Source organism: Entelurus aequoreus, linkage group LG01 (genome assembly GCF_033978785.1).
Source record: "Entelurus aequoreus isolate RoL-2023_Sb linkage group LG01, RoL_Eaeq_v1.1, whole genome shotgun sequence".
NCBI lineage: Eukaryota > Metazoa > Chordata > Actinopteri > Syngnathiformes > Syngnathidae > Entelurus > Entelurus aequoreus.
In genome coordinates, this window is record NC_084731.1 from 55668643 (window position 1) to 55688949 (window position 20307).

Genomic DNA, 20307 nt, shown 5'->3' on the forward strand with positions numbered 1-20307 from the left:
AGCCTCGCTGATATTTCTGGTGGCTTTTCTCTCCAGCAACCCTCTGATTCCAAGAAGTCTGAATGCTTGATGCACAGATTGCCCTAGAAAGCCCCTGCAGCCCACTTCTATAGGCTCACAGCGGGTCCTCCAGCCGCTCTCTCTGCATGTCTCGACCAGCTCAAGGTATTTGGCCTTCTTTCGCTCATGGGCCTCCTCCATCCGATCTTCCCAGGGGACTGTAAGTTCCAGCAGCACAACATGCTTCGTTGAGTCAGAAGTTAAGACAAGGTCTGGCCTCAGCGATGTCCTTGCTATGCGCTCTGGAAACTTCAGCTGTCTGCCGAGATCCACCTGAAGCTGCCAGTCACGGGCTGTGGCTAGCAGTCCGGTTGGGGCCTTACGTCCAGCCTGTGGTTTGTCCCCTGCCTTGACGAAGGAGATGTTATGCCTGACTGGGAGCTGGAGTTTGCTCTGCTGGATTCCAGTGCCAATGGTGTCTGCTACTGCCTTCAGTACCTGGTCGTGGCGCCATGTGTACCTCCCCTCTCCCAGGGCTTTAGGGCAGCAGCTCAGGATGTGCTCCAGGGAACCCCGTGCCTTGCACAGTGGACATTCAGGTGTTTCTACTAGCCCCCAGCAATGAAGATTAGATGGACTTGGGAGGACATCATACACTGACTGGATCAGGAACTTGAGTCTTGCTGGTTCTGACTTCCAAAGTTCTGTCCAGCTGATCTTCCGGGTAGATGCGTGGTCCCAATTTGTCCAGGCTCCTTGCTGGCGCATGGCCACTGTCTTGCTCCGGCGTTCCTCCTCAACCTCTGCACGGATCTCTCCCTGCACCATCAGCCGTCTCTCTCGACCCTGGGCTTTGTCGTAGCGTGGTCTTGTATGGCTACCCAGCGCAGCTCGTCCGACTGCCACAGCACCCACTAAGACACCATGTCTCAGCTTTGCTTCTGCCTGTTCAACGGCCTCCTGTGCCTTCCACTTCCTCCCAGTTCTGACCTTGATGCCAGCAGAGGAGACTCTGGTGTCAGATGAGTCTCTGTAAAGTAACACCTCCCTGGCTCTGGTGACTTTAAACTCCTCAGTCAATCCGGTGAAGGGAAGTTGCAGCTTGTTGGTGTTCCCATACAGGGCGATGCTGCTTAGGCTCTTCGGCAACCCAGCCACCTACGCAGGTGCTGGCTGATGTTGCGTTCGAAGCCCTCCACAATGGTTACTGGGACTTCGTAGATGAGCAGCGGCCAAAGGATTCTCGGCAGGATGCCATGCTGGTATATCCAAGCCTTGAACTTCCCGGGGAGGCCCGACTTGTCCACTGCTGATAGCCAGGTCTTCAGCTCCACATGGGCTGACTGCACTGCTGCCTTGTCCTTCAGGGTGCTGTCAAATATCTTCCCCAGACTCTTCACAGGCTTCTCTGACACTGACGGTATGGGGACTCCATCCAGGCTGAAGCGGTGTTTGTCCTCCACTCTCCCCTTCCTCAAAACCAGGGACCTGGACTTGGCTGGCTTGAACATCATTCTCGCCCATGTGATGATCCTTTCCAGTCCGCGGAGGAGCCACCGACACCCTGTCACTGATGTTGTTGTGACAGTCAGATCATCCATGAAGGCTCGGATCGGAGGTTGGCGAATGCCGGAACTGGACTTCGGACCCCTGCATTCCACTTCTGCTGCCTTGACCAGCATGTTCATCGCTAGGGCGAACAGTGCCACTGATATGGTGCATCATGTTATGATGCCCTTCTCCAGGCGGTGCCATGCAGATGTTATTGCTCCAGAGGTGAATCTCAGACTGAAACTACTGTAGTAGTCCTGTATGAGTTCAGTGATCTTCTCTGGAACATGATGTGTCGTCAAGGCTGTTGTCACGAGCTTGTGTGGAATGGATCCATAGGCATTGGCAAGGTCAAGCCAAAGGACAGCCAGGTCTCCTTGATTTTCCCTTGCCTCCCTGATCAGCTGGGTAACCACTCCTGTGTGTTTCAAGCAGCCTGGCATGCCTGGGATTCCTCCCTTCTGCACTGTGGTGTCGATATAGGAATTCCTCAGGAGGTACTCTGTCAACCTGTTGGCAAGAATCTTGAAGAAGATCTTGCCTTCCACGCTGAGCAGGGAGATGGTGTGGAACTGCGTGATGTCACTTGCATTCTCCTCCTTTGGTATCCAGACACCCTCTGCATGGCGCCACTGCTTGGCTGCCTTCCCCCCCCGCCATACTACCCTGATGAGTCTCCACAGCCTCTCCAGGAGTCTCGGGCAATGCTTGTAGACTTTGTATGGCACTCCACTCGGGCCTGGGGCTGCGCTGGTCCTTGCGGCTCGGACGGTGTCCCTGACTTCTGCCAAGGTGGGCTCTTTGATGTTAAACTGGAAGGAGGGTTCTGATGGTGTGGGTATCCCTCTGCAGGGGGGCAGATCTTCTTCTCTCCTACTGTCGCTGTATGTGTTACTGAGGTGCTGATGGATCTCCTCTTCAGAGCAGACAAGGGTCCTGCTCCGCTTCTGCCCCAGCAGCTGTTTCGTAAATCCAAAAGGGTTTGCTATGAAGGCAGTGCGCTTGCGCGCCCCCTCTCTGCCCCTTCTCCTATGTCCCTCAGCACGTCGGAGAGAGATGAGCTTCTGCTTCAGGATGTCCCTGAGCTCTGACAGGGCTGGTCCTTCCTCCTCACTCGCCCTCTTATACTGATGTTTTAAGGCCTTCAGTTCTTTCCTGAGCTGGGCGATCTTAGTCTCCCGCCGGTTTGGCCTGGCGATGTTCTGAGCCTTGGGTTGTTTGATGCCAAATCTCTCAGCACCCATGCTGATGATCAGTGTGCTCATCAGCTGCAGTCGCCGATCAACTTCCCCTCTGCATGCTGCATCAAGGGTAGCATGAACATCCTCGTCAAACTGTCGCCATTCAGATTCCTTGTTTGCAGCAGGCCATAAGACCCGGCGCTGTTCAGGTGGTTTGCCGGGTACAGCATGCTGAGCTTGGAGGTTCTGGACACTGTGGGGTGACGCCGGTTCCTGCTCGTCCTCCGTCTCACCAGGGTCAGTACTAGGCACTGGCTCTGTGCGTTGCTCAGCTTGCTTTCTCCTTATGCAGCCCATCCTGGTCTGGTGGATCCTCAGGCCTCTCAGGTTCTTACAGACCTTGCCACAAAAACAAGTTGCTGTCGTTGTCGATAATCCGTCGCGTATGTCTGGTACCAAAAGATCCGTCAGTTTGGGGTGCTCATCCTCCCCCCCTCTCGGGCACCCCTGGGGTTATCTTTCTTTAGGGCTTTCTGTAGCGTTTTGTGGGTGCTCCCTCACGGGAGCTGCAGTGCAGGGTGCTAACCTTTACTGCCCCGTTGCCGTCTCTCCGGGCTGTCCACTGTCTCTCCAGTCGTCACCACACTTTCCCGGTTGTCATCCAGACTTTCCTGGAAGTCACTGGCTAGGCCAGTCATACTAGATTTGAGAAACACTTTGCGGTGCAGCTTGATCACATCATCAGTAAAGAACCGAGGTTCATTGGGTGTTTCGGGTCTTTGATCTCTATACACCCTCGCCTGGGCGACCCAACCGGGGCTGATCAGGCCCCGGCTTGTGTCCAAGCAGCGAACTACTCCATCCGTCTCCCCTCTTGATCCACAACCACCTTGAGGCTTTCTCAGCAGCCTCACTGATATTTCTGGTGGCTTCTCTCTCCAGCAACCCTCTGATTCCAAGAAGTCTGAATGCTTGATGCACAGATTGCCCTAGAAAGCCCCTGCAGCCCACTTCTATAGGCTCACAGCGGGTCCTCCAGCCGCTCTCTCTGCATGTCTCGACCAGCTCAAGGTATTTGGCCTTCTTTCGCTCATGGGCCTCCTCCATCCGATCTTCCCAGGGGACTGTAAGTTCCAGCAGCACAACATGCTTCGTTGAGTCAGAAGTTAAGACAAGGTCTGGCCTCAGCGATGTCCTTGCTATGCGCTCTGGAAACTTCAGCTGTCTGCCGAGATCCACCTGAAGCTGCCAGTCATGGGCTGTGGCTAGCAGTCCGGTTGGGGCTGGGCCAAAATTTTAAACTGAACAAAGCTGCGGGCCAAGTTTGGACAAATTAACCTTTTAATAGGGACCCAAACAAGTTTTGCATTGAATATTGAACAAGTAAGGCTTATATAACTTTATAGTGACATGCAAAATCGAGTTTCAAATAATAATAATAATAATTAAAAAATATCAATGGCATATCAAATACAATTTAAATAAAAATTGAAGGCCTCTTTTCTATTTGCAGCCTTCTGAGGTAAATATCAACATTAACTTTTTCCACAGGCTAATACATTTGAAAATAAAATAACAATGAATAAATCAACCATTCAGGACTTTAAACTGCTCAGTTTGCAACACACTGATCTAATCTGATGTGCCCAAGCCAGATATCTGGCATCTTTTCTTGGATGCTAGTTCATTAATGTCGGGGCTCAGGCTTTGAGCTGAGGCAAACCTTCATTATCGAACGAAGGTATTCATCAATCATTATATCTCGTAGCACACAGTCTTGGGGGCGTTCCTTAAAGGCACTGCCTTTAACGTCGTCTACGAGTTGTCGTCATGTCCGCTTTTCATCCATTCTAACAACGTGCCGGCCCAGTCACAAGATATGTGCGGCTTCTGTACGCACACACACGCGAATGCAACGCACACTTGATCAACAGTGATACACGTTACACTGAGGGTGACCGTAAAAACAACTTTAACACTGTTAGAAATATACGCCACACTGTGAATCCACACCAAACAAGAATGACAAACACATTTTGGGAGAACATCCGCACCATAACACAACATAAACACAACAGAACAAATACCCAGAACCCTTTGCAGCACTAACTCTTCCGGGACGCTACAAAAACACCCCCGCTACCACCAACCCCCCACACACACACACACACCTTGTAGCGTCCCGGAAGAGTTAGTGCTGCAAAGGACTGTTGAACAACTTAAGCTGTACATCAAGCAAGAATGGGAAATAATTCCACCTGAAAAGTTTCAAAAATTGGTCTCGTCAGTTCCCAAACGTTTACTGAGTGTTGTTAAAAGCAAAGGTCATGTAAGGCAGGGGTCTCAAACTCAATTTACCTGGGGGCCACTGGATGCAGAAACTGGGTGAGGCTGGGCCGCAAGAAAAGATTTCTTAAAAAAATCTAACATGCACTTTTTAATTAATTCACCTTCTTTGAATGGCTATCCCGCCCTAGCAACATACTTGCCAACCCTCACGATTTTTCCGGGAAACTCCCGAATTTCAGTGCCCCTTCCAACAATCTCCAGGGGCAACCATTCTCCCGAATTGATCCCGATTTTCACCCGGACAACAATATTAAGGGCATGCCGTAATGGCACTGCCTTCAACGTCCTCGACAACCTGTCGACGCATCCGCTTTTTCACCATACAAACAGCGTAATGGCCCAGTCACATGTTGTATGAGGCTTCTGCAGACACACGTAAGTGACTGCAAGACATACTTGATCAACAGCCATACAGGTAACACTGAGGGTGGTCGTATAAACAAGTTTAACACTGTTACAAATATGCGCCACACTGTGAACCCACACCAAACAAGAATGACAAACACATTTCGGGAAAACATCAGCACCGTAACACAACATAAACACAACAGAACAGATACCCAGAATCCCATGCAGCCCTAACTCTTCCGCTACAATATACACCCACGCTACCACCAAACCCCGCCCACCTCAACCGACGCACGGAGGGGGGGTTGATGTTGGGGGGGCGGGTTTGGTGGTAGCGGGGGTGTATATTGTAGCGGAAGAGTTAGGGCTGCATGGGATTCTGGGTATTTGTTCTGTTGTGTTTATGTTGTGTTACGTTGCGGATGTTATCCCGAAATGTGTTTGTCATTCTTGTTTGGTGTGGGTTCACAGTGTGGCACATATTTGTAACAGTGTTAAACTTGTTTATACGGCCACCCTCAGTGTGACCTGCATGGCTGTTGATCAAGTATGTCTTGCAGTCAATTACGTGTGTGTTCAGAAGCCAAATACAACATGTGACTAGGCTGGCACGCTGTTTGTACAGGTTGTAGAGGGCGCTAAAGGCAGTGACATCACGGCACGCCCTTAATATTGTTGTTTGGGTGAAAATCAGCAGACATTCGAGAGAATAGTTGCCCGGAAATTCGGGAGTCTCCCGGAAAAATCGGGAGGGTTGGCAAGTATGACGCTGTCAAGCGCCATTCATATAAAACTCGCGGGCCGCACTAACATTAAATTTTCATATTAAGGTGCAGGCCGCAAAATAACGTCTCGCGGGCCGCGTGTCTGAGACCCATGATGTAAGGGTAAAAATGCCCCTCTGCCAACTTGTTTGCAATGTGTTGCTGCCAAGTTAATGATTATTTGCAAAAAAAAAATGTTTTTCTCAGTTCAGACATTAAATATCTTGTCAATTGAATGTAAGTTGAAAAGGATTTGCAAATCATTGTATTCTGTTTTCATTTACGAATTACATAACGTGCCAACCTCACTGGTTTTGGGTTTTTGTACATTTGTGTGTGACAATCATTGGTACTTTAATCTTAATCTTTAATCTTATAAACAAAGCTGTGCTATTGGTAATCAGTAACGTATTTTCCGAACTATAGAGCGCACCGGTATATAAGCCGCACCCACCAAATTTTAGAAGATAGGTGTCCCGCAATTGCCTGGAAATAATGTCTTTATTGATTAATGTATCTAAATTTTGACAGAAAAAAAAGCATGAAGGCATGAAAATGCAGCACGTAACTCAATATTATTTGATGCAACAAGCTACAGTAGGAAAGGGATTTATACGACACCATTCCTGGGTGGATCTCGCATGAGAGGAAGAGGAGGAGTTAATCATTTTGCAATGCAGTCTGCTGAAAATGAGGGAAAGCTCCACTCTACATAGCAACTGACGCTGTGGTCAAAGTTGGAATGGCGGCTAAAGTGGATAGTGCACTCTCGCAATTCGTCACGTTTCATGTCAGGTAAACCAAATAGTGCCTTTCTCAATCCCGTTCCTAATGAGTCTAAGTCTAATTCTATTGTATTTCTTGCCTTTCCAACCCTTTTTCTTATACAAATTCTACACTAGCTAAAATTAAGTTGTCACTTTGACTTTTGATTCCAAAGCAGGTTTTCCATTAGTTTGTTGGTAAACAACAATAATAATAATTTAAAAAATGGAAACCGTATTGGCAATACTAAATTGGCCCATAGTGTGTGAATGTGAGTGTGAATGTTGTCTCTCTATCTGTGTTGGCCCTGCGATGAGGTGGCGACTTGTCCAGGGTGTACACCGCCTTCCGCCCATGTACAGCTGGGAAAGGCCCCAGCACCCTCCGCGACCCCAAAAGGGACAAGCGGTAGAAAATGGATGGATGGATGGAAACTGTAATATTATCATGATACGGCCCTCCAAAGGCTTTGGTATCTGCGATGTGGCCCACGATGAAAATTAGTTTGACGCCCTTGTTTTAGTGACTTTTCATTCATATGAAAACAAGTAGCAACAAATCTAAAACATTTTTCCGGTGTTATTGTAGACTGTTTTCACATTCAGAGACTCTTTACTTTAGTCGCGCGACGAACTGCGCCCGACGTCACACTTCCTTTGGACTTTCTCTCCCCGAAAGAGCGCCTGTGTCCTCGTAATATTTGTACCTCGCACATTTTGTAGATCGCTGTCCGCGGGTATTTCCAGGATACGTTAAAGTACGTGGCGGACATGCTGCCTACGCTCCAGACAATTACGTGCGTCTCCCTCATGCCATCACAACATCCTGTTTAGGTGGTCAAAGTCTTTTTCCGGTGGTTGAATATTCAGAACATCACTAGTCAATCGTTCACAAGTAAAAAGCTATACACTGTAAATAATATTTATTTTCAGGCAAAAAAAATACATGTCGGGGAAACTCGGATGTGGTATTTTAAGATGAAAGGGCTTCAGTGAAAGTCAAACTCCTTCCTGCAGGGTGTGTATCATACTTTGTCTGTCCATTGTTCCATCATGTTTTTTTTTGTACTCAAATTTGCCCTTGAGTTTGCCAAAGTGCTGTTTAGCATCTTCCGTATTGACTTGTTTGCTTCTGCGGTCTGTCACTACCGCATCAAAGTCTATTTGCACATGGTAACTCGATGTTGCCAGACGTGTTTCAGGGACTTGGAGTCATTCCGCGCTGTAATTTAGTTATTTGCGTACATTTTTTAAAATCTGATTGATAATGATAAAGGGTTGATATTTATATTAAAGTGATTTTATTTAATAAAAAGCTTTTAAGTACCGTATTTTTTGGACCATAGGGCGCACCGGATTAAAAGTTGCACTGCCGATGAGCGAATCTATTCAGGTCTATTTTCATACAAACCGGACTATAAAGTGCATTAAAAATGCAACATCAACGTCGGAAATGTGTCTCATGAAAAACCGTCCGACCGGAACCCTCTAATAATTAAAGTTCCGTGGGTGAATTATGTAAACCAACTACAGTTTTTTAAAGAACTTTACACTACTTTATACTAGAAATGGCAACAGCGGAGGATGAATGCCACATAAGAAGGTAGAGAAAAAGGAGAAGCTTGTGACTACGGTGTTGGCACGGACTACAATGGCGGACGCGCGCACATTTTCAGGACTTGTATAGATCCTAAATACACATCAGCAGGTACCAGACGGTAAGAAAAGTTAGTTTTGCATAATATTGCAAAACAAAACGCAAGGTAATATGTCTGCTAATAGGTGCCATTGTGCAGTCCTTATACACACACCATAATAATACTTGTATGTTTAATGCGCCGACAATCTATCAAGCGGTGTGGCTTCATAGCTTACCGAAGTCGTACTAAAAACATTTGACAGATTTTTGAGCGCCGTGTGTGATGTTCTATATTCTCAATGGAACATTCAAAATTTTGGTGTTTACTGGCGTCATCTTGCAGTTCACACGTATCTCAGTGTTTCCCACACATTCATTTATTTGTGGCGGCCCGCCACGAAAGAATTACGTCCGCCACAAATTAAAAAAAAAAAAAAAAAAAAATTTTTTTTTTTTTTGTTTTTTTTTTGTCCTGTCCAGCTTCTCAGGAAAATCATATAGTTGATGTAGATGCCCATATAGGCTGTTCAGATTTACTTTACAAAAGAGAAGTGTAGGATACTTCTCTTGTTGCCTTATTTGTATTTGACCACTACTGTTTTCTGTTTATTTGTTACTGACTGTGGCAGGACACCCCTGCCTCTGTTTCACTTTATGTTGCTGGTAAATAATATGGTTGTAGCAGTAGGCTAAAGTTAAATTATTTAGTATGCACTAATTAAAGGGGCAGAGCTTTAAGAGACATTTTAGCTTTTATATTTTATAAGATATATTTTTGTAAGAACCACAATTAATAAATATATTTCAGTGAATAACTTATTGTTCAAATCTGTATATAAATATGTACATAAAGTGTTGTAATTATATTGTAAAATGGATGGATGGATGGATGGACATTTAAAACAAAACTGTTATTATTAATTAGTAAGTATACATTTTTTGAGCCTTTTTAGAGAAAATCATATCATTGTAGTGAATTATGCAAATTACTCAATGACGTCATGGTGACCACGCCCATAGCCACGCCCCCACCGCCACAGGTTTTTTGGCAGTTTATGGGAAACACTGTATCTCTTATGTATGACTGCCGTCTATTGGTCACACTTATCATTACATTATGTAATATATAAAATTGCTTCGAGGTCGGTAAGCACAACCAGAAATATGCCGTACATTAGGCGCACTGTCGATTATTGAGAAAATGAAAGGATTTTAAGTGCGCCTTATAGTCCGAAAAATATAGTAGATGTCACCTATATGTTAAAGGCAAAATTGTCTGTAATTTGACATGAAACAGAGGTCTTATAATGTTACATGCCTGCAAAAATAAAATTGTTTATTAGGGATATGACCTGAGGGCATTAGTAGTCGATAATGTGTATTTGATTGTGGAATTTTAAAAAAATCTATTTTTAAAACAAATGTTTTAAAGGTGTATGGAAATAAACAATACTACATTAACAATAGCAAAACCTTTCGATTGATTGAGAAAGTGTTAACGATGTGGAGGCTTGTCATTATGGAGCCAGAATATCAGAATACTGCAGGAAAGTTTTGGTATTAAAAATAAAAAGTTGTACAAAAATGTGTATTGGTACTGAAACAAGTTTTGGCAATGCAGGGTTTCTTCTACATGTAGTTGATTGTGGCGCGGCGCCACGGCTAAATAAAAGCCGCCACACTTTTTAAAATGAGGATTTATCATGTGAAAACAATTCTAAGTAATAAGTTTTATGAATGGATATGTATAGACCAGGGGTCACCAACCTTTTTGAAACCAAGAGCTACTTCTTGGGTACTGATTAATGCGAAGGGCTACCAGTTTGATACACACTTAAATAAATTGCCAGAAATAGCCAATTTTCTCAATTTACCTTTAACTCTATGTTATTATTAATAATTAATGATATTTATCATTGTGGAAACACTGATCATCTTAATGATTTCTCACAATAAATATATATAGAAACAGATAAATATCAATATGCAACACTTTATTTTCATATTTTCTCTAAGTGCACATTTTTCAAATTGAACATTTTCAAATGATCACTTCTAAGACAGTCTTGTGAAATCTCAATATCCCATTTTAACTAGCTAGCCACTAACATTTTTTAACAAATCATGAATTACTTTGCACCATGTTTGTACAAATAACTCATGTAAAATATAAAAGTCAACTCTCAAATGTTTAAATAAATCATGTCACACTTTGAACTGGACACCAAATCTGTTATCTGTTTCTTTGACAGTTAGTGAAGACCAAGTCTTTAAAATATTTTCTTGGATTTTCAAATTCTATTTGAGTTTTGTCTCTCTTAGAATTAAAAATGTAGAGCAAAGCGAAGACTAGCTTGCTAGTAAATAAATACAATTAAAAAAATAGAGGCAGCTCACTGGTAAGTGCTGCTATTTGAGCTATTTTTAGAACAGGCCAGCGGGCTACTCATCTGGTCCTTACGGGCTACCTGGTGCCCGCGGGCACCGCGTTGGTGACCCCTGGTATAGACTATTGTTTATGCACTATTGACTAGTGATGCCCCGAAAATGTGGCCACGGGATGTTGTGATGACACAGCCGAGACGCACGTGATTGTCTGGAGCACACGGCAGCAAACGTAAAATACAAAACCTGGATGCGTGTTCACACACTCTAAGCCCCGCCCCTCCTATCCGCGTGAAATCGCCGCCAGTACGTTGAAATAGTAAAACAGAGAAGTGAATCTGAAAAACGGAATGTTGAAAATGAAAACCTGTGACATACACAAAAACAATAACAGTGCAAAAAAAAAGTTTTTTAAATCATTGTATTTGTTTTGTGGCGTGGCGAAGTTGGTAGAGTGGCCGTGCCAGCAATCGGAGGGTTGCTGGTTACTGGGGTTCAATCCCCACCTTCTACCATCCTAGTCACGTCCGTTGTGTCCTTGGGCAAGACACTTCACCCTTGCTCCTGATGGCTGCTGGTTAGCGCCTTGCATGGCAGCTCCCGCCATCAGTGTGTGAATGTGTGTGTGAATGGGTGAATGTGGAAATACTGTCAAAGCGCTTTGAGTACCTTGAAGGTAGAAAAGCGCTATACAAGTATAACTCATTTATCATTTATTTAACAATGCCAAAACTTACAAAACAACCTTTACTACAATGCAATTTTTTTAATTAATTACCAAAACCTACAGTGTTCTGGCTCCATACAACTTATACCACACATTGAAACCCCTGATTAGACCCAACAATTTGCAATTTCTAACCAAGATTTTTGTCTTTTCTGTGTTTTTGTTTGTCCTCCATCTTCACCGTGGTCATGCTTCAGCGTCCGGACATGTAGTCAGCAGCAGAGGCACAGCAAATTCCTCTTTGAAAACTACATTTTTCCTCTTAAACAAGGTAATTTTTCATTAATTTCAATATGTTATCGTTATGTAGTGAAAATCATTATTTGTAGATTGGACCTTTAGAGCCAGTCCGAGACCCTATTTCAGGGCCATTCAATTGTTGGCCCGGGGGGGGCAACAATTGAATTGAAAACATTTTTTAAACATTTTTGCCGCAAATTCGTAGAAAAAGAGTTTAGGCAGATCCTTGCATTGAACATCGGGGCCCAAACGTGTCATTCACATAACTGAGGCGTTCCTCAAGGCACCGCTTTAAGTCCTCTCCTTTTTGGCAGTTACCATTTTTTTGTGGTAATATAATTTATGTTTTATGCAAGTAAGGTGTTGTTGTAGCTCGTTTACTTTGAATGCAGTCAGGCGTCATTTGTTCAACTTCTTGAGTTGTACTAGTCAGGATGTACCCTAGTTTGCCAAGATACCTGTGGGGGTGTGGTTATCTTGACGTCATCATTTATTTGGCATGATTACCTATGATGATATGATTTTCTTTAAAAAGACTAACATTTTTTAGATACATTTAAAAACAAATCTCTCATTATTTAGTATATATATATATATATATATATATATATATATATATATATATATATATATATATATATATATATATATATATATATATATATATAGTTTTTCTCTATTTTCAATTGTTGCTGTTTATTGTACAATGAACTTTGTTGAGAACTTTTCAAGTGTTTAAAGACTAGTGTAGTAAATTTTTCTTTATTTAAAACGACCAGCAACAAATCCAGCATCATGTTCTGGTGTTATTAGTGTCTGCCCTGAGATCGGTAGGTCGTGAGTTCAAACCTCGGCCGAGTCATACCAAAGACTATAAAAATGGGACCCATTACCTCCCTGCTTGGCACTCAGCATCAAGGGTTGAAATTGGGGGTTATATCACCAAAAATGATTCCCGGGTGCGGCCACCGCTGCTGCTCACTGCTCCCCTCACCTCTCAGGGGGTGATCAAGGGTGATGGGTCAAATGCAGAGAATAATTTCGCCACACCTAGTGTATGTGTGACAATCATGGGTACTTTAACTTTTTATTATAGACTGTACTCGTGTTAAGAGACTCTACTTTCTCTTTGTAAAAAAATAAAAAAATAAAAAAAAATAAATAAATATATATATATATATATATATATATATATATATATATATATATATATATATATATATATATATATATATATATATATATATATATATATATAATATATATATACAGTGTTTCCCCCAAAAAATTTGTTAGTTAAGGTGGTGTCTCTCCAGGGGGAAGAGGGCATCGCCCGGGATAGGCGGACGGACGGGGAAGGGGCTGGGTGGGTGTAAGGAACAGTGTAATTTGGCCTGTCGCCATCACGTCTCCATCTCATCGCTGCCACCACAGCCTGGGGGGGCAATAGACTACAGACTGTGGTGAAGTAGCATGAAGAAGCCTACAATTTTTGGTTGTGTTTTCCGCTCCGTATGCAATATACGATATATATCTCGATATTTTTTGCTTTTATTTTGCCGTGGCGGTGCGCCACAATCAGTTACATTAAAAGGGAAACCCTGCTAGAAGTGTGGAAATGTGACCTCCAAAAACAATTGAGTTGAACATCCTTGCCCTATGTGGTGTTAATATCAACCATCTTTGATTAATGTGATACATTTAGTCCAAATAAAGGTTAATAATCCAGATTATTTTATAGCTAAAGCCCAGAATACTGGACCACAGTGTACTTTACGAACATGAGCTGCCTGCCTGTGTGCTCTTGTCGCCAGGGCCCGTGTCTGTTTGTGTTTGTGCGATCATATTTGCAGCGCCGGCTGAGTCACGTAGTCTGACTAAACATAGTGCGAGTGGTGCTCCTGCCGTATCACACACTTTTTCTTCATGCACGCCAGCTACACACAAACACACTCATGCATAAGTGTAGAATCCAAACATGTTTGCTTAAAAGGAACATGTTCCTGAAAAGCAGAACAGAGACTGAAGATGTTATTTTAGTCATTAGTAAAATTGTGTGTCTGTGTGCGCTAAGGCTGTGCTAGGTTAGATTTGTAACCCTCAACTTTTCTAAACAATAACTTTGAAGGGATATCCATCGAGAGGGCGCCTTTTCAATCAATCAATCAATCAATCAATTTATATAGCCCTAAATCACAATCACAACTTTGAATGTGTGTTTGCTTGCTAAAAGCCCTTCTCGGGCTTCACACTTTCTAAAAATATACACACACACACACACACACGCGCACTCACACACAAATGAACACTATATCTGTAAGCACAGGTGCCATAGCCCCACACTGCCCCCAAGTGTGTGTGTGTGTGTGTGTGTGTGTGTGTGTGTGTGTGTGTGTGTGTGTGTGTGTGTGTGTGTGTGTGTGTGTGTGTGTGTGTGTGTGTGTGTGTGTGTGTGTGTGTGTGTGTGTGTGTTAAGGCTGGACGATTATGGCAAAAATAATAATATTATTTTAATTGATACGGAAATCACGATCAATAACACAATTTTTCATTTATTTGATTTATTTGAAAACATAAGTGTTTATTGTACCACCAAAAGTCAACTTTAATATAATTTAAAAGAATAAAGAATGTAAAATAGTACCAAAAAAAGCTATAAAAAATACAATAATAATAAAAGTAACAACAATAAATTTAAATAGAAATAAAATATATATATTTTTTCCGTTTTTATACTTTTTACACTTATTTTACCACCATAGTGTGTGCTTTGTGTGTCATTAACAACATTTAATAAAATGTTTGTTAATTACAGTAGGAAGGGGATTCATATGGCCCCATTTGTTGCGGTTTACCTGACACGTAAAACATGACGAATTTGAGGCATGCACAATCTAATTTAGTGTTGAATATCTTAAAATGTGTTTTGTGGCAATTCGAACTTTGACTACAGCGTCAGTTGCTGTGTAGAGTGGCGCTTTCCATTACTTTCAGCAGACTAGATTCCTCTCACACGAGATCCACCCAGGAATGGGGCCATATGAACCCCTTCCCTACTGTAAATGCAAAACCCCTCACATTTATTGGTGCGATTTTGACCAGTACTTTAAGTCAAAGCATAATAATTTTGCAAAATCTATCAATAAGTGCTTTAAGTACGGAATGCTTGTGTGTGGTACATTTTTGAAACCTTTATATTGTTAGTGCATCCGGATTAAATGTTGTGCGCAGCGCTTTATTGTGAAGGGGAAAGTATGCTGCTGTTCTGAGCTTGACGAGTAAGGAGACGCCTTGAAGCTGTTTAAAAACAGAAAGAGAGCCTCTCAATTTGCGCCTCACAACAACTAGGGATGTAAGGGTAAACAGTATAATGATAAACCGTGGTAAAATTCCAGACAATTAGTAGTACCATTTCAATTTTTAATTACTGAAAAAAACGTCATTTATTAATGCATTTTAGGCAACACTGATTACTTCCTGGCTAGCGCCATTCGCCTTGAAAAATCATGGTGGAGAAATTACACAGACTTTGCTACGGAGATTCCCCCTCTGAGTAAACAGAGCCGAGTTCTTGGTTTAACTTAATTTTCCCTCGCTTCATTTTGGTGGAGTGTCGGCGTGCGTTTAAGAGCACACTGCTGTGTTTAGATGGCGACAGGTGTGGACAATATTGGAGACAGACGCACTTGTCCATACACTAAAAGTATACAGCGAAGGAGAAAACTATTTGATGTTGCTTTTATTATCTCAATACAGCGTCCATCAGCTGCTGTGACTGAAAGTTAATGAGGTGAGGAAACATGCAGCAGGCGATGTGTCGTGAACGTTGTCACAACTTGTTTAAAAAGTCTTTAGTTTGTTTACTGGGATATGTTCACTCCTCCTTTATTTAACTGCTAACTTTTGTCTGTGTTCAAATAACATCAATACTAGTTAAAAGGTTTTGTTATCTCATCAAACTGAACGCAGGCTCTGAAGATTGTGTATTAAGCGTGAAAGGTATAGCTCGGTTGGTAGAGTGGCCGTGCCAGCAACATGAGGGTTCCAGGTTCGATCCCCGCTTCCGCCATCCAAGTCACTGCCGTTGTGTCCTTGGGCAAGACACTTTACCCACCCGCTCCCAATGCCACCCACACTGGTTTAAATGTAACTTAGATAATGGGTTTCACTATGTAAAAGCACTTTGAGTCAATAGAGAAAAGCGCTATATAAATATAATTAATCGAGATAAAGGCATCATGTAATGAGAAAAAGCTAACACGTCGATACTGTTAATGAACAAAAAAACTGATATTTGTCTTTAAATATATAAATAATGATAAATGGGTTATACTTGTATAGCACTTTTCTACCTTCAAGGTACTCAAAGCGCTTTGACGGTATTTCCACATTCACCCATTTACACACACATTCACACACTGATGGCGGGAGCTGCCATGCAAGGCGCTAACCAGCAGCCATCAGGAGCAATGGTGAAGTGTCTTGCCCAAGGACACAACGGACGTGACTGGGATGGTAGAAGGTGGGGATTGAACTCCAGTAACCAGCAACACTCCGATTGCTGGCACGGCCACTCTACCAACTTCCCCATGCCGTCCCCATATGGATAACGTTTATCTATAGCCTTTTTATTAGACATTAAAATTACATGATGGTTTTGCGTTCACACCCCAACTCTGTTTTACCTCACATAATCAATAATCTTGATTTCAATATTGATAAAAATAATCTTAATTATAATTTTGGCCATAATTGTGCAGCACTACTTATAAGACTTGGTCTTATACATGAACACTATTTTTATTTAAATGGACAAAAAGTGCAGTTCCCTCCGATGGCCATCAGGAGCCACCTTGCACAATTCTTACATTTGTTGTTATTTTTTTTAATCTCCTATGTCCATAAAGTGCTATTTTGCACAATTTTCACATGTATTTTATTTATGTATGTTATTTTTTTCTACCATATTACTTTATAATGCTTGTGTTGCTTTCATATGAACATTGAATTACTACTTGAGTCCATGAAACAGTGTTTTTATCTACAATAATCTTTCTTCTATAAAGGAAGTCATTGTGAATGTGTTGTTTGTGTTTTTTAAATAAAACTTGGTTAAAAGATTTCAACATAATTATTTTTTTTAAAATTTTGAGCACATTTAAAAATACTGTGATGATAATGATAACCGTGATCATTTTGCTCACAATAACCGTGATAAGAAATGTTCATAATGTGACATCCCTAACAACAACACAAGCAGATGATGTGTTGTGTGTGTGTGAATTGTGTTTGCTAGCTTTTAGCTCACTAATTTAGGACAGGGCGTTTGGGTGTGTCAGGGATAATAATATCAGACACATTATTTTCCCAAACAAATTATTGTTCTACTCACAATTTCCCTGATATTCTGCGTTTAACAGCATATTCTGTTATGTTGGGTTTGGTTAGTGTTATCTGGTGTTTTGTGTTAGTTCCTGTCCTGTGCTTTTATTTTGGTGGCTCTCCCGGTTTTGTTGGTGTTTTCCCCGTGGCTGCTTCACTTTTGTCCCAGTGCATTTCCCCTCACCTATTTTCAATCAAGACTATTTAAGATGATCCTTTTTCTCCCTTCGTTGTCGGGACATTGTTTGTTTGTGGATGTTGATGTTTTCCATTCCCTATTCGTTGGTGACCAGAGACGATTCTTTTTGATGCGTATTGCAAGTATACTCGTACGTAGGTACAGTATCGCGTAGGTATAGTATCACGGTACTAATGAATCAAAAACAGTACTATACTCTGTTTGAAAAGTACCGGTTCCCGGGCATGACAGCGCGTCGTCACGTCATGACATTGCTGGTGTTGCAAGTAGAGGAGCATGTTCGGCAGCGCACACTCACGGAGTACTTACAAGCAGACACAGTGTGTAGACAGAAAAAGGAGAATGGACACATTTTGGCCTAAAAACCAAAGATAAAGGTGAAGCTATAACACTGAAACACCCTCAGAAAGAGGTGCTTTAAGACATGGCTAGCTATCTAGCAGCTAACATCCATCCGGAGTCGACAGTGTTGTAGCTACTTCTAAATCACTAATCCTTGTCTCCATGGCGACAAATAAAGTACGTTTCTTACAAGTATCATCCCTGCAGGACGAGGAATAGCTAAACATCCTTCACTACACACCGTAGCTCACCGGCGTCACAATGTAAACAAACGCCGTGGGTGGATCTACACCTAACATCTTACTACTACTACATACTACTATGATCACATCGATATTTTTTATCGTCACACTGTAGTGGATTGTCCGAAGCTTAAACAGGCAACAAAAGTAGTTTAGTACAACAAATTTATTTACCCATTATCAGAAGTGCAGGTTAATCAGGTCGCAAGTTCAAAACCCCGGCCGAGTCATACCAAAGACTATAAAAAATTTTGGGAGCCAAATCACCAAAAACGATTCCCGGGCGTATGGTATGGTGTACTGCAATGTCTAAATAAAACTATAAATTATATCCAAATTAAAATGTCAGACTGCACTTTAAAGTTACTTTTATTAAATTAATTTCCAAACTAACCACCACCACAGCAGACATCTTCCTCAATCCTATCCCAATACTCCCATAAATTAGAAAGGTGTTTCACAACAGTGGTTAAGTAGTTATTTTAAGTAATAGATCTCAATATGTAGAAATTAATAAGACTAAATTTGCCCTAGTGTTTGAATGTTGTCTGTCTATCTACCTGTGTTGGCCCTGTGATGAGGTGGCGACCTGTCCAGGGTGCAAAGTCAAATTGTGAAACAAAAATTAAAGTTGAATCAAGTGGAAATTGACAGAGTATATGAACTAACTTCTTGAGAATAATAATTGATCATTAATATGTTGGAAGCCGCATATTGAACATATTAAAGAAAAATATCCAAATCCATTGCTATTCGGTATAAAGTTAAACATGCTGAATAAGAAATGTCTGCACATGTTATATTATTCATTTATTTTTCCATATGTAATATTGTTTTGAAGTTTGGGGAAATGTTTATAGAAGAAATATAGACCCAATACTTAAAATTAAAAGGCTCAATTCAATAATACACAAAGCATTATTATTATGATCATACCAATCCATTTTTATAAGTCATAATGTGTTAAATGTTCAGATAATTTAATTTTAAAACAATGGCAATTATGTTTCTGAGTAAAGAACAACAGCCTTCCAGTTTGTATTCTTAGCTTATTTACATTATGAAGAGAAAACTATCATTTACGGGGATATTGATTTTTGAAATAGGTCAAGTAAAATAAAATAAAAACACAAATGTATTTCAGTTTTAGGAGTTAAATGATGTACCAGCCTCAGTGATGAGCTGAACACATGTAGTTTTTTGTTATGGTTTTGGAGACCCTTGAAAAGTAAAGTTTTTTTGAACATTATAAAATATAGTAACAATTACTTTCATCTTTTAACGTTGATGTTCCAGGTAATTTAATGTTCAGTAATTGTATATCATATAAGCTTTGGCTTCCGCCTATTCTTTTTTTTCCGGTCATTCTTTTTTCTTTTCTTTTCTGTGTGTAAATGTGTATGATTGTTAATATGTCTAATTTACTGTTAAACTGCTCACACAAATTGGTTGATGGTTGATTTAAATAACCAAAATAAACTTATTTCATTTATTCATTCATTATCTATCGCACTCATAGTTTTATTCCATTTTGCATGTAATTATTCCTATTGATTTCTTCCCCTTTCACTCAAACAACTAAACAAACAAACAATTAAACAAACTTGCAGCTAACCACAATCAACAGCATACCATTTACGAATACCTTCATTTGTCACTTTCTCATCTTTTCTTCACTTTCGTTTTCCTTTACAAACAACATCCTGTATCCATCTCTTCCTTACACTTCACACAATGTTTCTATTTTCTGTTCTCCTAGAAACCATTCACATAACGTAAGGTTATAAACATCCTTTTCCCATATTTTCTCAAACCATCCTCTTCACCCTCAATCTGTTTGTTTTTTTGTTTTTTTTCACCTGCTCTCTCTTCCTCTCTCTCTCACTTTCTGTCCTTCTCTCACAATATAACCACAATAATCCAAAATAATCAGTCTTATAAAATAATTTTAGCTTTAGATATGATTTAGGGCAGTGGTTTTCAACCTTTTTTCCCAGTAAAATTTTTAAAAAAAATACAGCATAATGTCATCATTTTCTGATTTATTAAATTGTATAACAGTGCACCATATTGCTCATTTGTTGTGGTCTTACTTGACTTATTTGGACAAAAAAATATAAGAATAACTAAAACGTTTTAAAAATTAAACAAATGATTAAATTATAATAAAGATTTCTATACATATAATCAATCA

General features: G+C 41.2%; 1 protein-coding gene across 2 annotated transcripts in view; it reads left to right on the forward strand.

Moving 5' to 3' along the window:
* Nucleotides 1-20307, forward strand: part of tfeb (transcription factor EB) — a 149738-nt gene that overhangs the window by 45813 nt on the left and 83618 nt on the right. The window contains exon 2 of one of the 2 annotated variants that reach the window (XM_062054778.1): nucleotides 11906-11979. The exons of the other annotated variant lie outside the window; for it this stretch is intronic. The gene's annotated coding sequence lies outside the window, so the exon portion shown is untranslated. The remainder of the gene's footprint in view (nucleotides 1-11905; nucleotides 11980-20307) is intronic. 2 annotated transcript variants of the gene reach the window in all.